This window comes from Triticum urartu, chromosome 7A (genome assembly GCF_056163025.1).
Source record: "Triticum urartu cultivar PI428250 chromosome 7A, HENAU_Tu73, whole genome shotgun sequence".
Classification (NCBI taxonomy): Eukaryota; Viridiplantae; Streptophyta; class Magnoliopsida; order Poales; family Poaceae; genus Triticum; species Triticum urartu.
In genome coordinates, this window is record NC_141879.1 from 154346696 (window position 1) to 154366451 (window position 19756).

Consider the following 19756-nt stretch of genomic DNA (forward strand, 5'->3'; position numbering starts at 1 on the left):
ATACTGGGACCGAACACCCGGTGCCCATGAGCGACCAGCTGAAGCAGCTGGTCGAGCTACATAAAGCGGCCGAACAGACCATGAAGGGCTTTATAGTCCGGCTGTGGCCTGGCGACGCCCTTCCGAACAGCTACTTCGGCCTGGTGAGGCGGCTTGTGGACGCCTGCCCACGGCTGGAGGTCGTCAAGCGGTCCGTCTGCATCAAAGGTGCACGCCGGGCTTTCTCCCGTGTGAAGGTACAGTGGGCCAAGCTAGACGCTGTGAACCTAATCAAGGAAGGGCCGCCACAGGGCAAGGAGCATCGCACCCCCGAAATTTATTATGAGGGTGTCCTGAAGGGTGCCCGTCTTGTAGCGGACGAATGTTCAAAGGATGTAATGTTTGAGTAAACTTGCTCGTGTGATCCTGTATGATGAAAACTTGTTTCATATGCGCTATGCAACGCTTGTGTGAATTTAAAATATTACCTTCTGTTTGGATGTTTATCGAATCTGAGAGATGGCTAGTCCTCGGCTTCTGCCCCCATGCCACTAGTGCTGGGGTGTTCGCAATAAACCTGAGCACTCTTGTTCCCATGTTTGGGTCCTTCGAGGGGGGTGCTCAGCACAACGAACCAGGCAACTGGACTAATAATGCTTTATCACTCTCACTTAGCCATAGAATTCTATAATTTTAAATTTCGGCGAAGCCCCTGGTATTTGGAAGGCCGAATTCGGGGCGCGATACACAGCTTTAAGCCGGACAGGGCCGGCCCCTCGCTCTAAGCGGCATCAATCTTTAGGGACTTGAAAACCTCGACGAACAGCGACCAGTCTCTCGCCTTAACATGATAGTCGGTTTTAGCTTTCTCTACTGAGGTGCTCAACCCAGCAGAACCGGGGCACAATCGCAGTAGTTCACCTAGCGCTACCTTAGCCGATAGAGCGGAACGTAAGGTACCAAAACATAGGAGCCGGGCAAACCCAACATTTGACCAAAGACATGATTCGGAGTTGATGCATACAATGCTATAAGTTTGGGGTGTCGCACTTGTGAAAGTGTTCGGACTTTTCACACCATATTGTGGGGTACGTAAGCCCCTGGTGTATTGGCCGTACCAAAGTGTACGGTGCAAGGCGTCATTAATGAACACACATATATATATAACAAGAATGCAATAATAATCGGAATGTTATGCATTGTTTATTAAAAAATGTGTGTTTAAAGCAGAATGATATAGATGGTGCGATAAGCAAAGAGTAGGACTATGTCCCTTCCAAGGGCAAGCTGAGGAACAGTATTAAATCAAATATTCTGCTCGTTATTGTCATCCACCTGGGAATTCCATGGTGTGACATAGCTTTCTGCCTCCTTGGTTGCTGCAGCATGTGTTCGGCGATAGTGCTGCCGGACAGGGTTTCCAAAGATTAAGGTCCTGAAAAAGAGAAAAATAACCAAACGGGAAGCCCCTAGTGCGGTTTAAGCCGCGTCTTGGGGCGTGCCGCAGTGTGTCCCCCCTCCCCACCTCTGCCCATGGTATTTTTAATTCGTAATTATGTACGCGTGGCACGAGTTCCGCCGTTTGGCTGGGACTGGGGTGGGGGTCGCATTGCTACGCGAGCTCAGATCGCACCAGGCGGTCTAGTTGCCGATTGCTCCGAGCGCGCTTGAAGGTGTCCGGGTCTTGAAACACCAAACTGGTGGATTGCCTTGAGAGGCTGCTTTGCGCTTCTGCCGCGAGGGTCGCGGTGTGCTCCTCCGTTCAGAGAGAGCGCTCTGTGTTTCCATTGACTGTAATAACCCCATGAGGTTCTGGCATCTTGAGCTTGAGGTATGCATAATGCCGTACCGCATTGAATCTCGCAAATGCGGTTCGCCCGAGCAGTGCATGATAACCACTGCGGAATGGGACTATATCGAAGATTAACTCTTCCCTTCAGAAGTTATCCGGGGATCCGAAGACCACTTCCAGTGTAATTAGGCCTGTGCAATGGGCCTCTACACCTGGAATGACGCCTTTAAAGGTCGTTTTTGTGGGTTTGATCCTTGAGGGGTCTATACCCATTTTGCACACTGTGTCCGGATAAAGCAGGTTCAGGCTGCTGCCGCCATCCATAAGGACTCAAGTGAGGTGAAATCCGTCAATGATTGGGTCTAGAACTAGTGCGGCGAATCCGCCATGACAGATACTAGTGGGATGGTCCCTGCGATTGAAAGTGATCGGATAGGAGGACCATGGGTTGAACTTTGGGGCGACTGGCTCCAACGCATATACGTCCCTAAGAGCACGCTTCCGCTCCCTCTTGGGGATGTGGGTTGCGTATATCATGTTCACCGTCCGCACTTGTGGGGGAAACCTCTTCTGTCCTCCGGCGTGTGGCTACCGAGGCTCCTCCTCGCCATCGCTATGTGGCCCCTTGTCTTTGTTTTCGGCAATTAACTTGCCGGCCTTCTTGAACACCCAACAATCCCTGTTGGTGTGATTGGCTGGCTTTTCTGGGGTGCCGTGTATTTGACATGAGCGATCGAGTATACGGTCCAAGCTGGACGGACCCGGCGTACTTTGTTTGAATGGCTTTTTCCGCTGACCGGGTTTATAGCCTTTGAATCCGGCATTGACTGCCGTATCCTCGTTATTACCGCTGTTAATGCGACGCTTATGTTTGTTGCGACGTGACCTGCTATTGCCGTCCTTGGTATCCGAAGAACCATGGTTCTTTGATATGTTATTACTGCGAGCCAGCCAGCTGTCTTCTCCCGCACAAAAGTGGGTCATGAGTGTCGTGAGGGCTACCATAGATTTCGGCTTTTCCCGACCAAGGTGTCAGGCTAGCCATTCATCGCGGAGGTTGTGTTTGAAAGCCGCTAGGGCCTCTGCATCCGGACAGTCGACAATTTGATTTTTCTTTGTTAGGAACCGAGTCCAGAATTGCCTGGCCAATTCTTCTAGCTGCTGAATTATGTGGCTCAAGTCATCGGCATCTGGTGGCCGCACATAAGTGCCCTGAAAGTTTTCGAGGAATGCGGCTTCCAGATCTTCCCAATAGCTGATGGACTCGGCTGGCAAGCTGTTAAGCCAATGCCGCGCTGGTCCCTTGAGCCTTAGTGGGAGGTATTTGATGGTGTGTAAGTCATCACCACGGGCCATGTGGATGTGGAGGAGGAAATCCTCGATCCATACTGCGGGATCTGTTGTGCCGTCATATGATTCCATATTTATAGGTTTGAAACCTTCTGGGATTTGATGATCCATTACTTCGTCTGTGAAGCATAAGGGGTGTGCGGCGCCTCTGTATTGGGCTATATCGCGACGCAGCTCGAATGGGTCTTGCCCGCTGTGTTCGGCCCGACCGGATTTACTTTTACTGTATCCGGCGTGACGTTTATCGTCTCGCATAGTGGCGCACCCTCGTGATCCATAGATCGATCTTGCATGCTTTGCTTTGTCCTCCAATATGTCTCGCAGGTCTGGCGTATCTCCCCATGCCTTTTTATTTGAGTGGCGTCGGGGTGCAGGCTGAGTTTTTGGCTGGAATGCTTCTCTATCGCGGCCACGAGGTGGCCGATCAGCCGCATCATACGCTTCTTCCTCCAGTCGGGGTAGCAACCTACACTTTGGGTAACTCTTGGAGGGGCACTCGAGTTTATATTCCTCGGCCACGAGGGCTTCAGTCCATCTGTCAGCTAGCAGATCTTGATCAGCTTGAAGGTGCTGCTGCTTTTTCTTAAGGCTATTTGTCGTGGCTATAAGCCAGCGTTTGAAGCGCTCTTGTTCGACGGGATCCTCTGGCACGGCGAATTCGTTGTCGATGAGGCTTGCCTCGTCTTCGGAGGGGGGCATGTAATTATCATCCTCCGTCTCTCCATCTGCCGCTCTCTCAGGAGGGCTGGCTCCTCCATCCTCCTGCTCTAAATCTTGCTGGAGGGGATTGTTGTTGTCTTCGGCACTATCCGGAGTGTTATTATCTCATGTGCCGGTATCACCACTTTTGCTTTGGCGGGACTTAGAGCGGCGCCGCTGACGTTGGCGCTTGGGTTGCTTCTTGGAGGGGTCATCCTCCGCTATCTCGTCGCCATTGCCTTCTTTGGGTGTATCCACCATGTATATATCGTATGATGAGGTGGCTGTCCAATGCCCTGTGGGCGATGGTTCCTCTTCGTCTCCTGCATCATCGTCCATACCGTCGATGTCTTCGGAGTCGAAGTTGAGCATGTCGGTTAAGTCATCGGCAGTGGCTACTAAGTGGGTGGTGGGTGGGCCGCGAATTTCTTCGTCGTCCGCATCCCAATCCTGCCGGACATAGTACGGCCAGGATCCTCCTGACAAGGAGAGAGACCTTAATGAGTTCAGTATATCGCCAAAGGACGAGTGCTGAAAAATATCCACGGAGGTGAACTCCATGATCGGCGCCCAATTGGACTCAATAGGAACGGGCGCAGGCGGTTCGGAGTCCGTGGCCGGAGAAGGATCCGGCATTTTGACAACACGACTCTCGTGCAAGGTAAGGTCGATGTTTGGCTCTATCGCCGCTGAGGGTAAGGCCTCTGTGGCGGGGTCCATCCACCCATCCATGGATGGCACAACTGGCTCCGAATTGAGGGTCGGAGCGGCTGCCTGTGCGATCTCCTGAACACTGTCCGATGGTAGAGCTAAATCATACTCATCGTGACCGTGTGACGCACAAGGCAGAGGCTCGAATCCGTTGACGATCAAGTCTCCACGGATATTGGCTGTGTAGTTTAAGCTTCCAAACCTGACCTGGTGGCCAGGGGTGTAACTTTCAATCTGCTCCAGATGGCCAAGCGAATTGGCCCGCAGTGCAAAGCCGCCGAACACGAAGATCTGTCCGGGGAGAAAAGTCTCACCCTGGACTGCATCACCATCGATGATAGTAGGAGCCATCAAGCCTAACGGCGACGACACAGAGGAACTCTCAATGAAAGCACCAATGTCAGTGTCAAAACCGGCGGATCTTGGGTAGGGGGTCCCGAACTGTGCGTCTAAGGCGGATGGTAACAAGAGGTAGAGGACACAATGTTTTACCCAGGTTCGGGCCCTCCTGATGGAGGTAAAACCCTACGTCCTGCTTGATTAATATTGATGATATGGGTAGTACGGGAGTAGATCTACCATGAGATCAGAGAGGCTAAACCCTAGAAGCTAGCCTATGGTATGATTGTATGTTGTAGTTGTTGTGTCCTACGGACTAAAACCCTCCGGTTTATATAGACACTGGAGAGGGTTAGGGTTACACAAGGTCGGTTACAAAGGAGGAGATATCCATATCCGTATTGCCTAGCTTGCCTTCCACGCCAAGTAGAGTCCCATCCGGACACGAGACGAAGTATTCAATCTTGTATCTTCATAGTCTAACAGTCCGACCAATGGATATAATCCGGCTGTCCGGAGACCCCCTAATCCAGGACTCCCACACTACTCCTCCGGTGCTAGTAGTGGAGCAGAATCCTACTCTACTACTCTACTCAAGCAAGTTAGGGCATAGCATTGTAGGGACTACCAGTACTATGATCACTCAAGCAAGTTGTCTGGCATCGACATGACCCTACGCTGCTAGTATGTGTCTCGTAAGTCAAGCGGCGTGCTGTAGTCATCATCACCTGTCCACTTCCCGCAGCACATATTCGCTTCTCCATCTTTGTCCGCACATAATCTCGTCCAATCTTCCATCCCCGCTAAGGCGCCTCCCCCCTCGTCCGAAACCCAAGCACTAACAATGGCAGAATCGAGCAGCGTCCGCCAAAAGAGTGGCTGGAATTCGCTCCCCACAGAGGTAATCAAGCTCATTGTTTCATGTGTGGACAATCTCAGTACCATGCCGCTCGCCGCGTGCTTGTCGGGGCTGTACCGTTTACTCAAAGCCCTCAGGCCGGAGCTTTTTAAGCCAGCTCCTTGCTTGTTGATGCCGCCTGATCTTCAGAAAGGGCGTGTCACGCAGCATAACGATCATAGGGTGGCGAGCATCAACCCCCTTGACTGCGATCCGATCCCCGTCAGCCTCAACTACATTAATGGTATGTATTGGGTTGGCATGAACATGTCTTGGATGGTGCTCGTCGACGGTCACGGCAGTTGGATGCTCGTGGAGGTCTACACCCGGCGATTGATCCCCCTTCCTTCGATTAACATTGCACTTCTTTGGCACCACGGCCCAGAATACTCGAAATCTTACAGTAGCCAACATGATACCAAGTTTGATTTGCTCAAGGTTGTAATCTGCCAAGTGCCCACAAGATCTGCGAATTATAAAGACTTCAGGCTAATTGCGTTCTTCAACCGTGGTCTCGCCTATCTGATAGGTCACTGTGGTAAGTGGATAAATCTGCACGTCCATTGCAGGATCATACATCCTCCATGGTTCTCTGATGCCATTGAACACAAGGGCTTCATTTATGGTGTCGACTCCTTCTATGGCTGGACGTATTGCTGGCCTACTCCAGTCATCACTACAAACGGCTGTTACAGCAGTATGTTACTTTCCTATGATATCATGATGGCTTGCTTATATTACTGCCGACATTTGCTGAAAAAATAGTCATGCTCATAACATGCTGTTCTTAAGATTGACTAAACCAAGAGCCCTTTCTTATTTGACTCCAACTTGATATGATGTTGTAGGCTGCCTGGTGTCCCTACCCTTCCTAATCCCAGAACCTTTCAAAAAAAGCGGCATGGTAGTTGCAGGTGGTTCCTGGCTCGATCAGACGACGGCAAAAGATTGATGATCGTTCACACGTACCGGACGTGTTGTTTCGTGGAATACAATCACAGACACTACAAGGTCTTTGAGCAGGATCCCAGCTTTTCTGGGCCTTCAGGAATTTTTGACTGGAGGCTGGTAAGTAGCCTTGGTACACGCTCTCTGTTTGTCGGACTGAATTATTCGATTAACCAGGAGATAACCAACGGCAAGGATCATGATGGCAGCGCGGTTTCGTTCATCAGGCAAAACTATGTGTACACAGCATACCATGCGTCTCTGCATGCACCATACCCTGATATGTGCCGCCACGCTCTGCAACCCAAAGTAGGAGAGAGGGTTGCAAGTATCAGACTTCGACCTGATGGCTGGAGTTTCCCCCGTCAGGCACCCATCTGGTTCAAGCCGTCAGCCAATCTCCACAGCTTAATAAATAGTAACGTCTAACTGAGCCAGTTAGTTAGATGCGTACACTTGGTGTAGTAGGATCTTTATTTAGTTTGATGCATACACTTGTTCTTTTTTGGTAGCCCTTTTGTAATGATGGCTGCTGTTTGGTTTGGAAGAGAGAGTTGCGTCTTAACTCTTCTGGCCTGCTTACTGCTTCGGTTGCACCCCCGGCCCTGGTTGCTGCTGCTGTTTTCAATGTACAATCAGTAGTATATTTCGTCTGTTGGTCGAATAAATGTGTTGTTAGAACGACAAACACAATGTTTTGGAAGTCGTTGCATGGTTCGATCCTTTAGTGCCCCGTACCGCACGTAGCGCATACTATTTATCGTACGGAACACATTTTTTTTGAAACTTGGAACACATTTTCCACTTGTTGATAACATGCAGCCCACTGATGAAGGCCCAATAGAGAAGCCCATAATTAACTGGAAGGGAGGCTCTCACATGAATCCAGCCCAGGTACATGCTCATGGTCCCCTAAACATAAATAAGTAAATAAATAAATAAATAAAGATAAATGCTCATGCACCAGTTCTTTGGGAAAATTGGTAGCCCAGTATTTCTTTTTGAAGAATACCCAAGCTAGGCCTATTTGTTTTCTCCGAATTACTGGGCTGCAAATCTTTCAAGACGAGGAGGGATGCATTCCGGCCTGGCTTAAGAGTATGGTCAATGTCTGTTAAAAGTAATATCAAAAGGGGTTGAAAATTCCAAAAAAAATTATAGCAAATGGGATATAAGTTTCTTTTTTTGTTTTTGTTCTTCACTGATATCTTATACGTATTTCATTGGATTTAACATGACATAGTACTAATTTATTTTTAAATTTGTTTTAGTATGGCTATTAATTTTTGGATTAAGAATATTTCGTTCCCCAGCAAAAATTTGCGAATTTTCAAAATTTCCCACATATTTAGTTAATTTTTTGACCCTGGTACTGACCAGAAAATGGCCAACAATTCTAAAAATGGAAAATGGGCTGCAATAAATTCCATATGAATTAGAAAATGAGTAAAAATTATAAAAATAATAGCAAATGGGCTGTACATGCCACAGATTTCGAGGCTGACTTGTTTACGCAAGGCTTTGTCAGTGAACACACGATTCTAGCAGCAGTTAGTGTTGGATGTCCATCCAACGGCCGACGTGCTTCTTCAATCTCTGATCTTCCTACTCCAGCCGCCTAAACTACCGCCGGCGGGACTGCCTGCTCCCTCCTCTTGTGGCCCACTGTGATGCCGCGCAGGCTTCCCCGGCCCACCCTACTCCCTCCGCTGGCCTGGCCGCACGCAATCAACTGCCTCCTTATTACGCGAAAAAAATGATTCCTCCCACCGACATCTGGGGCGCACCGGTTGGGAGGCTGACCTATGGGCCTACTAAGTTGACGCGTATGCAGGGCTTGTCAACTTAGTCAACAAACGATTCTAGTAGCAGTAACCGTTGGATTCGAATCGAACGGTCCTGCTGCTTCTTCAATCGCTGCTCTTCTTGCACCAGCCGCCCAAACCAGCGCCGGGGAGACCGCCTTCTCCTGCCTCCACTGGCCGGTTGTGCTGCCGATGAGGCCTCATCGCCCCCTACTACTCCCACCGCTAGCCAGGCCCTGCGGCGATGGTAGCCTCACACCACAGCCGAACCAATGAACCCTCGTACTCCTCTCCGCATGGGCATCCACTGCCGCGTCTTCCCCAGCTCCACGTTGTCCCCTTCCTAGGCCTCGCCGTCGTCCACCCTATTGGTGCTCTCGGCGCGGCGTGATCAACGTGGTCAACGACATTCCACCGGAAGAGTACTGTACGTGGAGAGGCTGACAGCTGGGTCCACTGCCACAACCCAGTTTTTTTGTGATTTGCCAGGTAAGTCGCTTTGTCAGGCCTGTTGGGCTGCAAATCTTTCAAGACGAGGAGAGCTTTCATTCGGCTGGCCGAGAAAATGGCCCATCAGTAATGAGAAATGGGTTGTACATTTTTAAAACACATCAAACCGGCAATTAGTTTCAAATATCTTTTTTTCATTTCGAGATTTGAAATTACATTAATTTTTATGCATGGAGAATTTGTTGGATTTTACATTGATATACATTTATTTTTAAAATCAGTTTGAATGTGAGTCAAAATTTCGGGATTAAAAACAGTTCGGACCGCACCGAAATATGCAAGATTTCGTATAATTTTTTAACCATGGCCACAATATGGGCTGTAATGCTAACAAAAAGAATATGGGCTCCAAAAAAACCTTAATAATTAGCAAATGGGCTGTAAATTATTAGAAATAATGGCAGATGGGCTGAATGCTGTTTTCCACAGATTTGAGGCTTTCCTAAAAAAAGGTTGACGCACAAGCAGTGACTGTTGGATGGTCATCCAACGGCCGTCGTGCTTCTTCAATCTCTGCTCTTCCTGCTCCAGCCACTCAAACAGGCGCCGGCGGGACTGCCTGCTCCCTCCTCCCCGCGGTCGGCTCTGCTGCCGCGCAGGCCTCACCGCCCCACCGTACTCCCATCGCTGGCCTAGCCACCCCTCTACTCACCCACACCTGCTGTTATTCTCCGGCAACGGCAGACGAACCAGTAAACCCTCGTACAGTCGTACTCACCTCCGCGTGGGAAACAACTGTCGAGTCTTCCCTACCTCCATGTCGTTCCCTTCCTAGGCCTCGCCGTCGTCCACCGCCCTGGTGCTCTCGGCGCAGCCAGGTCAACATGGTCAACGACCGACATGCATCTGAAGTGGACTTTACGTGGAGAGGCCGACAGCTGGGTCCACGGCCGCACGCAAGGAAATGCCTCCTTATTACGCGCAAAATAATGATTCCTCCACCTGACATCAGGGACCCACCGAAAGGGCCTCTATATTTCATGAAAAAATGTTACCATTGCTGACAGCTCGGACCCACCAGCTATATCTTCGCACGCAAGGAAGTGCCTCCTTATTACGCACAAAAAAAAGAATACTCCCCTTGTTAGCTGGGACCCAGTATAGTGGCATGCTGACTTGTGGGCCTACTAAGTTGACGGGGACGGAGGGCTTTTTCAACTTAGTCAATATGCACGATTCTAGCTCCAGTGACCGTACGATGTCCATCCAACGGCCGTAGTGCATCTTCAACCTCTGGTCTTCTTGCTCCAGCCGCCCAAACTAGCACCGGTCATGCCTCGTGCTCCTGCCTCCCGTGGCCAAATGCGATGCGGTGGAGGCCTCACCGCCCCCTACAACTTCCACCGCCGGCCAGGCCATCCCTCTACTCACCCACACCCCTTGTTATTCTGTGGCGATGGCAGCCTCACACCGCAGCGAACCAGTGAACCCTCGTACTCCCCTACGCGTGGGCATCCACTGTCGTGTCTTCCCCGGCTCCGTGTCGTCCCCTTCCTAGGCCTCGCCGTCGTCCATCGCCCTGGTGCTCTCAGCGCGGCGTGGTCAATGTGGTCAAGGAACGCCTTCCATCGGACGTGGACTGTACGTGGAGAGGCTGACAGCTGGGTCCACGGCCACAGCAAGGAAGTGCCTCCTTATTACGTGCAAAATAATTATTCCTCCACCTGACAGCGGGACCCACCGGACGGGCCACCGTATTTCACAAAAAAAAACGTTTCCCCCTGACTGCTGGGACCCACCAGCTACATCGTCGCACGCAAGGAAGTGCATCCGGGCAAGAAACAATTCGCCCCCTGACTGCTAGGACCCACCAGCTACATCTTCACAGGCAAGGAAGTGCCTGACAGTTGGGACCCACCTGGTCCAAGCGTACGTAGCGTTGTCATTCTGGTCGCGAACGTGTACGTACATATTGGTCCATGTAGAGGCACGCACGTGTCGTAGTAGAGGCGCGCACGTGTCGTAGTAGAGGCGCGCACGTAGCATTTACATGTACGTACAGCGGCCAGGGTGCAAGAAAGAAAGTACGGCCACGTATGTGTACATACGCACGAGGTCTCGAACGCCTAATCGCGCAAACGTACGGCCAGGGCTCGTGTACATGGCTAGGTCAGAACGGGGAAACATCGTCATCGTCGTGTTCATGGGGAGGCAACGGAATGCGTCGTGTTCATGGGGAGGCAGCGGAACGCGTGGGAGCCAACTGGCTGGGTCGGAACGGAATGCATGGTCGTGTTCATCGGGAGGGCTTGGACGGAACAGGCGATGGAAACGAGGCCTGGCGTACCGCAAAACGGAGGAAACGGCCTTGTGTTCGACCGGCCACGTTCGAAGTGGGATCCTGTTCATCGGGAGGGGTCTGGCATACCGTAAAACGGAGGAAACAGACCTCCTACGGTCGAAACGGGGGTCCTGTTGATCGGGAGGGGTGTGGCATACCGCAAAACGGACGAAACGGACTTGTGTTGGAGCGCTACGGTCAAAACAGGGGTCCTGCTCATCGGGAGGGGTGTGGCGTACCGCAAAACGGGACTCCACGGGATACTGTTCATCTCCACCGCCGACCCCCTCCATCCTCCACAAGCTACTGTTCATCCACCGTCGACCTCGTCCAGCCTCCACCTGCGACTGTTCATCCACGGGCTCCTATTCATCCAGCCTCCACCGCGCGCTACTCCACCGGCTACTGTTCAACCAGCCCTCTCCACGGGCTCCTGTTCAACCACCCCTCCACGGGCTACTGTTCATCCTGCCCTCCACCATCTACTGTTCATCCTGCCCTCCATGGGGTGGTCCTGTTCATCCAGCCCTCCACGGGGTCCTGTTCATCCAGCCCCAACCGGCTCGATCGATCAAGGTCCTGTTCATCCAGAGGCAAAACCACGGGGTCGTGTTCATCCACCCCCACCGGGAACTGTTCATGCAACCCCCCCCCCCCCCCCCCGCAACGCTCACTGTTCATCCAGAGGCGGCATCGATCGGCTTCAATTAGCAGCAGTAGCGAAGGAATCGCTTGATCGGGTTCAGTTAACAGCCATTGATCGATCGCTTAGGTTCAGTAACGCGTAGCCTGCAGTGCAATCACTCGGGTTCAGTTAGAGCCCAACGCCTCTCTCGGGTTCAGTTAGAGCCAACGCCTCGCACACAAGCGCGTACGTGTACGAGAGAAACGCGTATCGCTCGGCCCCCGGCCTCCCACCGTAACCGGGAACTCCCCAAAATTTTCCTCGCCCTCGCTTCTACCACAGTTTTTTCCATCATGGACGGCCCAAAGAATGTCATGCAGCTGCTCTCCGGCCCACCCAGGACGAAAAGCCCATTTTCTGTCATGATTTTTTGTCATAGAAGTAGGAGCCCACCACATCTATGATGATACCGGGGTTTGTCACAATTATCGTCATAGAAGTGTCATATGTATGATAGAAAAAAATTCGTTCGGCCCAAAATGTCACGGATGTGTCTTTTTTTTGTTGTGTAATAGAGGATGTTGATGCTACTGCCTCCATCCATAAGCACCTTAGTGAAATTATATCCACCAACCTCAGGTGCCACCACCAAAGCCAGATGACCCAGATTATCGACCCGGGGAGGATGATCTTCTCTACTCCATACAATAGGCTGCTCAGACCATCTCAAATACCATGGAACCACCGGCTCAAGAGCATTTACAGCCCTCTTATGAAGTTTCTGGTCCCTCTTGCACAAACTGGTGGTGAACACGTGATACTGCCCACCGTTCAGTTGCTTTGGTTTACTCTGATACCCGGACTGCTGCTGCTGCTGACTGCCCTGGCCGGATTGTTGATTGTAACCACCTGGACTACCTTGATGGCCCTGACCATGAAAACCGCCACCGCTTGAGCCGGCGCCCAGGCCATGAAAGTCGCCACCACTTGAGCCGGCGCCCGGCCTGTGTTTGCCATCAAACATGTTGGAATTCTTAAAAGCCTTCATGATCGTACAGTCTTTCCATAGATGGGTAGCTGGCTTCTCCTGGGTGCCGTGTCTTAGACAGGGTTCATTTAGCAGTTGCTCAAGGGTGGGACCTGACCCGCCAGACCGAGGAGGTGGCCTTCCCTTGTGCCGTTGATTGTTGCCCTATGCATTGGTGTTAGCTACAAACTCCTGACTACCGTGGGCCTTATGTTTATTGCCTCCTTGATTTGTCGGGTTGTGTTGGTGACCTTTGCCGTTGCCATTCTTCTTTCCCTTCCATGTCTTCTCTTTGTCAGATGCGGGTCCTTGGTACTTTCAGAATCGGCGTACTTGACCAGAGCCGCCATCAGCTGGCCCATGTCATTACAATCACGTTTGAGCCGCCCCAGCTTCTGTTTCAGAGGTTCAAAATGGCAATTTTTCTCCAACATTAAGACCACGGAGCCGGCATCCATCTTATTAGACGAATGTATTATTTCTTTGACCCAGCACACCCAATTGGTCATGGATTCGCCTTCCTCTTGTTTGTAGTTAGTCAATTCCATGATCGACATGGGTTGCTTACAGGTATCCTTGAAGTTCTGAATGAACCGGGCTTTCAACTCCGCCCATGAGCCGATGGAGTTGGGTGGCAGTCCTTTTAACCAAGATCGAGCTGTTCCATCCAGCATCATGGTGAAGTACTTACCCATTGTTGCGTCACTGACCTCCAGGAACTCCATGGCCATATCATAGCTTTCGATCCATACCGAGGGTTGTAAGTCAGCTGTGTAATTAGGCACCTTCCGAGGCCCCTTGAAATCCTTTGGCAAACGCTCATTACGTAGAGTCGGCACCAAGCAAGGGACCCCACCTATCCTTGTGGCCACACCTACTTCCACAGAGGTCGTTGGATAAACCAGAAAAGCTTGGTGAGCCGCCTGCTCCGCTGCCTGCCGAACCGCCCGCTCTGCCTCTTGGCGGATCCTCTCCTGGTCCACCAAGTTAAGAGCTCCATCATGTGCCGGGTCATACCTGCGTGGCTGGTTACGGCGCTGAGCATTGCTTGACATGGCTGCTGAATCCATGTGCCTGCTATAGCTTGGGCTCCGGCTTGGGCGAGGGGTTGAATGGATCATATCTCGACTATAAGAGTATGACTCCTGCTATGCCAGAGCTGTCTGAAGAAGATCTCTGACCCTCCGTGTTTCGATCACCGTCGGGGAATAACCTTCCATTGGGAGAGATGCCAGACGTGTTGATGCAACAATTAGATTCTCCAAAGGGTTACAAAAATGACCCGGCGGTGTTGGTGTATGACGAGGCGGAGCCGTATTCATTCGAGGGGGTTCCATGGCTCGTGGCTGACCCGGCGCCCCAGCCCCAGGTTTTGTAATCGGGTTGGCCTCCGGTGGGTTACTGGGACCAGTCCCGGGTGTGTGGAAACGATTCCTAGGATCATAAGTTAGGGGCAGACGTGATTGAGTCTTCTGGTGCCTTCTCCTCATGACCTCGTTTGACGCGTTTAGATTCATTCAAAGCTGGAAAGCCTCTGATTGAAGCTGTTGAGCCCGGGCGTCCAAAGCCGCCCGTTCCACAGCCATCCGGACGTCCTCTGCCGCCAAGTTCTCCTTGGCTTGCACTATCTCCTCACGTAGCCATGCCACCTCTGCATCATGTTGAGCCTTATCCACCGGTTCAACCACGGCGGTCAACAGGGCCGTCATCTTATCCATAAGATCCATCAGAACCTGAGCCGGGGGGCACGCAGGGTCTCCTGACCCGGTCGCGGCTGTCCCAGAGGTTATTGCTGCCGCAGCTGTAGAGTTTTGTGCGGGTTGTGTGCCAGTCACAAAGACCCCTACTCTGTTCGGCAGTTCAAAGGGGTCCGGAATACTGCCGTCGTCAGAACAACCCCCAAGCTCGCCATCTGGTAGTTGATGCAATGAATTCGTCTCGTCTGTGGATGACTCACCGTCAGAAGAGATGGCCGTGTCACCGCCATCCACAGATCCTTCCGAGAACTCTCCTCCATGGATGCAACCCATGAAGGCACGCTTCATGACAGGCTGAGTCCGGGCGGGTCTCGCACGCTCAGCCTTCTCAATGAGGTCGGTGCAGATGTCTGGCTCAGGGCCCGGCTCGCCGATCCGGCTGATGAAGACGTGGATTCCGCCAAAGGGGACCCGGTACCCGTACTCGATTGAGCCGGCCTCGGGGCCCCAGCCTGCGTCGTCGATTTAGAGCTTGTCGCGACGACTCTTGGTCATCCGGCCCACAGCGTATCCCTTGAGCCCTTCGAAGCTGCCCTTCAAGAAGTCAAATCCACCGTGCGCTGGCCCCACGGTGGGCGCCAACTGTCGTGGAATTGTCACGGCAGATGTCCTAGTGAAAGGACTTAGTCATGGAGCCATTACAACTAGGAAGCTTAAAGGGGTTAATCGGGACAAAGGACACGAGAGGTTTATACTGGTTCGGCCCCTTGCGGTGAAGGTAAAGCCTAGTCCAGTTGAGGTGGTATTGCTAGGTTTCGATGACCAAGGAGCGAAATCTGCTAGCTTGGCTTCTCGATCTATTTTTTCTTACCCTAAGCCGCCACCGGTTCCTCCCCTTATATACATGGGTTGACGCCTGGCGGCCTACAGAGTCCCGGCCGGCTCATATAATGTGTCCGGCTCGGTGACTTCCTTTACATGCCTTTCTTTACAAGTCTTTCTTACACATGGCGGTTTATAATCACGGGCCTCAAGCCGCCTCCGGGCTTGGGCCTACTACAAGTCTTATACTAAACCATCGCCTTGTATATTCACTGAGATTCTTTTAGTAACCCGCCATTAGGATTGACCCAGCCACTTCTGGGCGGGTCATACCTGGTAGTTATATCCCCAACAGGTACCTTAAAGTGGTGGTTTGTTTTCTTATACTAACGAAACTCATGAGATTTTCTATTGAGTTTTGTGTTCTGAATTTTTCAAGTTTTTGGGTAAAGATTTGATGGATTTTGGAACAAGGAGTGGCAATATGATGGAAATGATGCAACACTCGTCTGGCCGTGACCGTCTGGTCGTCGCCTGCAACACTCGTCCCATGATGGAAATGATGCATGGATAGGCAGATGATGGTACGAGGGACATCGATCGGATGAAGACTCTTCCCACAATTACCTCTCGACCGGACCGACCCTGAGACACGCTCCTTGGGCACCTCCTCTGAGGACGCACAATGGAGATTTGATCAACCCTAAGGGGTGTTGTTGTTTTAGAGGATGTCAGCCCGATAGTGCATTAGGCAGCGAATTATCATTGAGGGGGAGGGTGTCGGTGTCAAAACTGGCGGATCTTGGGCAGGGGGTCCCGAGTTGTGGGCCTGGGATTAATGGGGAACAAATGACGAAGAACACAGTGTTTATCCAGGTTCGGGCCCTCTCTAGGAGGTAAAACCCTACGTCCTGCTTGACTGTATTGATGTGTATGGTATGGTTATAGAGTCGATCTACTTCGAGATTGGGCGAGCTAAACCCTAGGTTGATGGGGGTTGGATGTTGCTCTAACCCTAAAGATTAATGCCCTCCGGTTTATATAGACACCAGTAGGGTTAGGGTTACACCTGATCGGTTACAATAAAGGGAAGATCATGCTAAATCTTGACCTAGAGGACACACCATGGCTCCAGAGATCTTCTATCCAGTCATGGGTCCATGCCCTAGCTTGGCTCCATAGTGGCCCATCAGTCCGACCCATAAGCAAGGGGCCGGCGGCCCAAGGACCCCTTAATCCAGGACTCCCTCAGTCGCCCCTGAACTAGCATCCAATGGCAGGGCCTGTGATCGGCATCCGCATCCCTGCAGTCTTCGGCTTGAGAGGCGAGTTCTCCACCCTGTCATGTGCGTGCTCGAAGTTGATTAGTATCCAGAGTCCGGAGCATTGGCTTTACTTTGCCCTGAAGGTCAGAGCGTTCCAATGTGAACAATGCCCTCATCTGACAACGTTTGCGCGAAGGGCCATGTCTGGTCATAACACCGAATGGCTGGAAGGCTGATACGTCTCCAACGTATCTATAATTTTTGATTGTTCCATGGCATTATATTATCTGTTTTGGATGTTTAATGGGCTTTACTAAGCACTTTTATATTATTTTTGGGACTAACCTACTAACCCAAGGCCAAGTGCAACTTGTTGTTTTTTTGCCTATTTCAGTGTTTCGTAGAAAAGGAATATCAAACGGAATCCAAACGGAATGAAACATTCGGGAGAGTTGTTTTTGGAACAAACGTGGCCCAGGAGACTTGGAGTGGACATCAAGAAACAAACGAGGCGGCCACGAGGCAGGGGGCGCGCCTACCCCCCTGGGCACGCCCTCCACCCTCGTGGGCACCTCGTAGCTCCACCGACCTACTTCTTCCTCCTATATATACCCATATACCCCAAAAACATCCAGGAGCACCACAAAACACTGTTTCCACCGCCGCAACCTTCTGTACCCAAGAGATCCCATCTTGGGGCCTTTTCTGGAGCTCCGCTGGAGGGGGAATCAATCACGGAGGGCTTCTACATCAACACCATAGCCTCTCCGATGATGTGTGAGTAGTTTACCTCAGACCTTCGGGTCCATAGTTATTAGCAAGATGGTTTCTTATCTCTCTTTGGATCTCAATACAAAGTTCTCCTCGATCTTCTTGGAGATCTATTCGATGTAACTCTATTTGCGGTGTGTTTGTCGAGATCCGATGAATTGGGGTTTATGATCAAGATTATCTATGAACAATATTTGGTTCTTCTCTGAATTCGTATATGTATGATTTAATTATCTTTGCAAGTCTCTTCGAATTATCAGTTTGGTTTGGCCTACTAGATTGATCTTTCTTGCAATGGGAGAAGTGCTTAGCTTTGGGTTCAATCTTGCGTTGTCCTTTCCCAATGACAGCAGGGGCAGCAAGGCATGTATTGTATTGTTTCCATCCAGGATAAAAAGATGGGGTTTATATCATATTGCTTGAGTTTATCCCTCTACATCATGTCATCTTGCTTAATGCGTTACTCTGTTCTTATGAACTTAATACTCTAGATGCATGCTGGATAGCGGTTGATGTGTGGAGTAATAGTAGTAGATGCAGAATTGTTTCGGTCTACTTGTCACGGATGTAATGCCTATATACATGATCATGCCCAGATATTCTCATAATTATGCACTTTTCTATCAATTGCTCTACAGTAATTTGTTCACCCACCGTAATACTTATGCTATCTTGAGAGAAGCCACTAGTGGAACCTATGGCCCCCAGGTCTATTTTCCATCATATAAGTTCCCAATCTATTTTATTTCGCAATCCTTACTTCCAATCTATATCATAAAAATACCAAAACTATTTATCTTATTATTATTATCTCTATCAGATCTCACTCTTGTAAGTGACCGTGAAGGGATTGACAACCCCTTTATCGCGTTGGTTGTGAGGTTCTTATTTGTTTGTGTAGGTACGAGGGACTTGCGTGTAGTCTCCTACTGGATTGAGACCTTGGTTCTCAAAAACTGAGGGAAATACTTACGCTACTTTACTGCATCACCCTTTCCTCTTCAAGGGAAAACCAACGCAGTGCTCAAGAGGTAGCAAAGTCCTCGATGCGTGGTTCGAGGCTGCACCTCCATTGGCGTGTCTCATCAAGGCAGAGATCGTGCCCTGCTTTTTAGGGGATATGCTCAATGATTTCTATCATCCCACCTGCGCATAACATCGTGAGTATATCGGGAAGTGGACAGGCCCACGGCATGGAAAAAGGAACCATTGGCTTCTCCGTGGCCCATAAAAGGGGAACAACTGCAGTTACGAGCCTACGCCTTCTTCCACCTCTCGTTGTCACTTTTCCAATCTCCAAAGCTCCAGCGCCCTGCCTTACCCTCCTGCCGAGAGTCCCTTCCCAGCTTCTTCTTACACTACAAAAAAAGACACATCCGTGACATTTTGGGCCGAACAAATTTTTTTTCTGTCATACATATGACACTTCTATGACGATAATTGTGACAAAACCGGTATCATCATAGATGTGGTGGGCTCCTACTTCTATGACAAAAAATCATGACAGAAAATGGGATTTTCATCCTGGGCGGGCCGGAGACGCAGCTGCATGACATTCTTTGGGCCATCCATGAAGGAAAAACCATGGTAGAAGCGAGGGGGAGGAAAATTTCGGGGAGTTCCCGGTTACGATGGGAGGTCGGGGGCCGAGCGATGCACGTTTCTCTCGTACACGTACGCGCGTGTGTGCGAGGCGTTGGCTCTAACTGAACCCGAGCGAGCGAGGCGTTGTGCTCTAACTGAACCCGAGCGACTGCACTGCAGGCTACGCGTTACTGAACCCGACCGATCGATCGATGGCTGTTAACTGAACCCGATCGAGCGATTCCTTCTCTACTGCTGCTAACTGAAGCTGATCGATGCTGCCTCTGGATGAACAGTGAGCGTTGCGGGGGGGTTGGATGAACAGTTCCCGGTGGGGGTGGATGAACAGGATCCCGTGGTGTTGCCTCTGGATGAACAGGACCCCGATCGATCGAGCCGGTTGGGGCTGGATGAACAGGACCCCGTGGAGGGCTGGATGAATAGGACCACCCCATGGAGGGCAGGATGAACAGTAGACGGTGGAGGGCAGGATGAACAGTATCCCGTGGAGGGGTGGTTGAACAGTAGCCCGTGGAGAGGGCTGGTTGAACAGTAGCCGGTCGAGTAGCGCGCGGTGGAGGCTGGATGAACAGGAGCCCGTGGATGAACAGTCGCAGGTGGAGGCTGGAGGAGGTCGACGGTGGATGAACAGT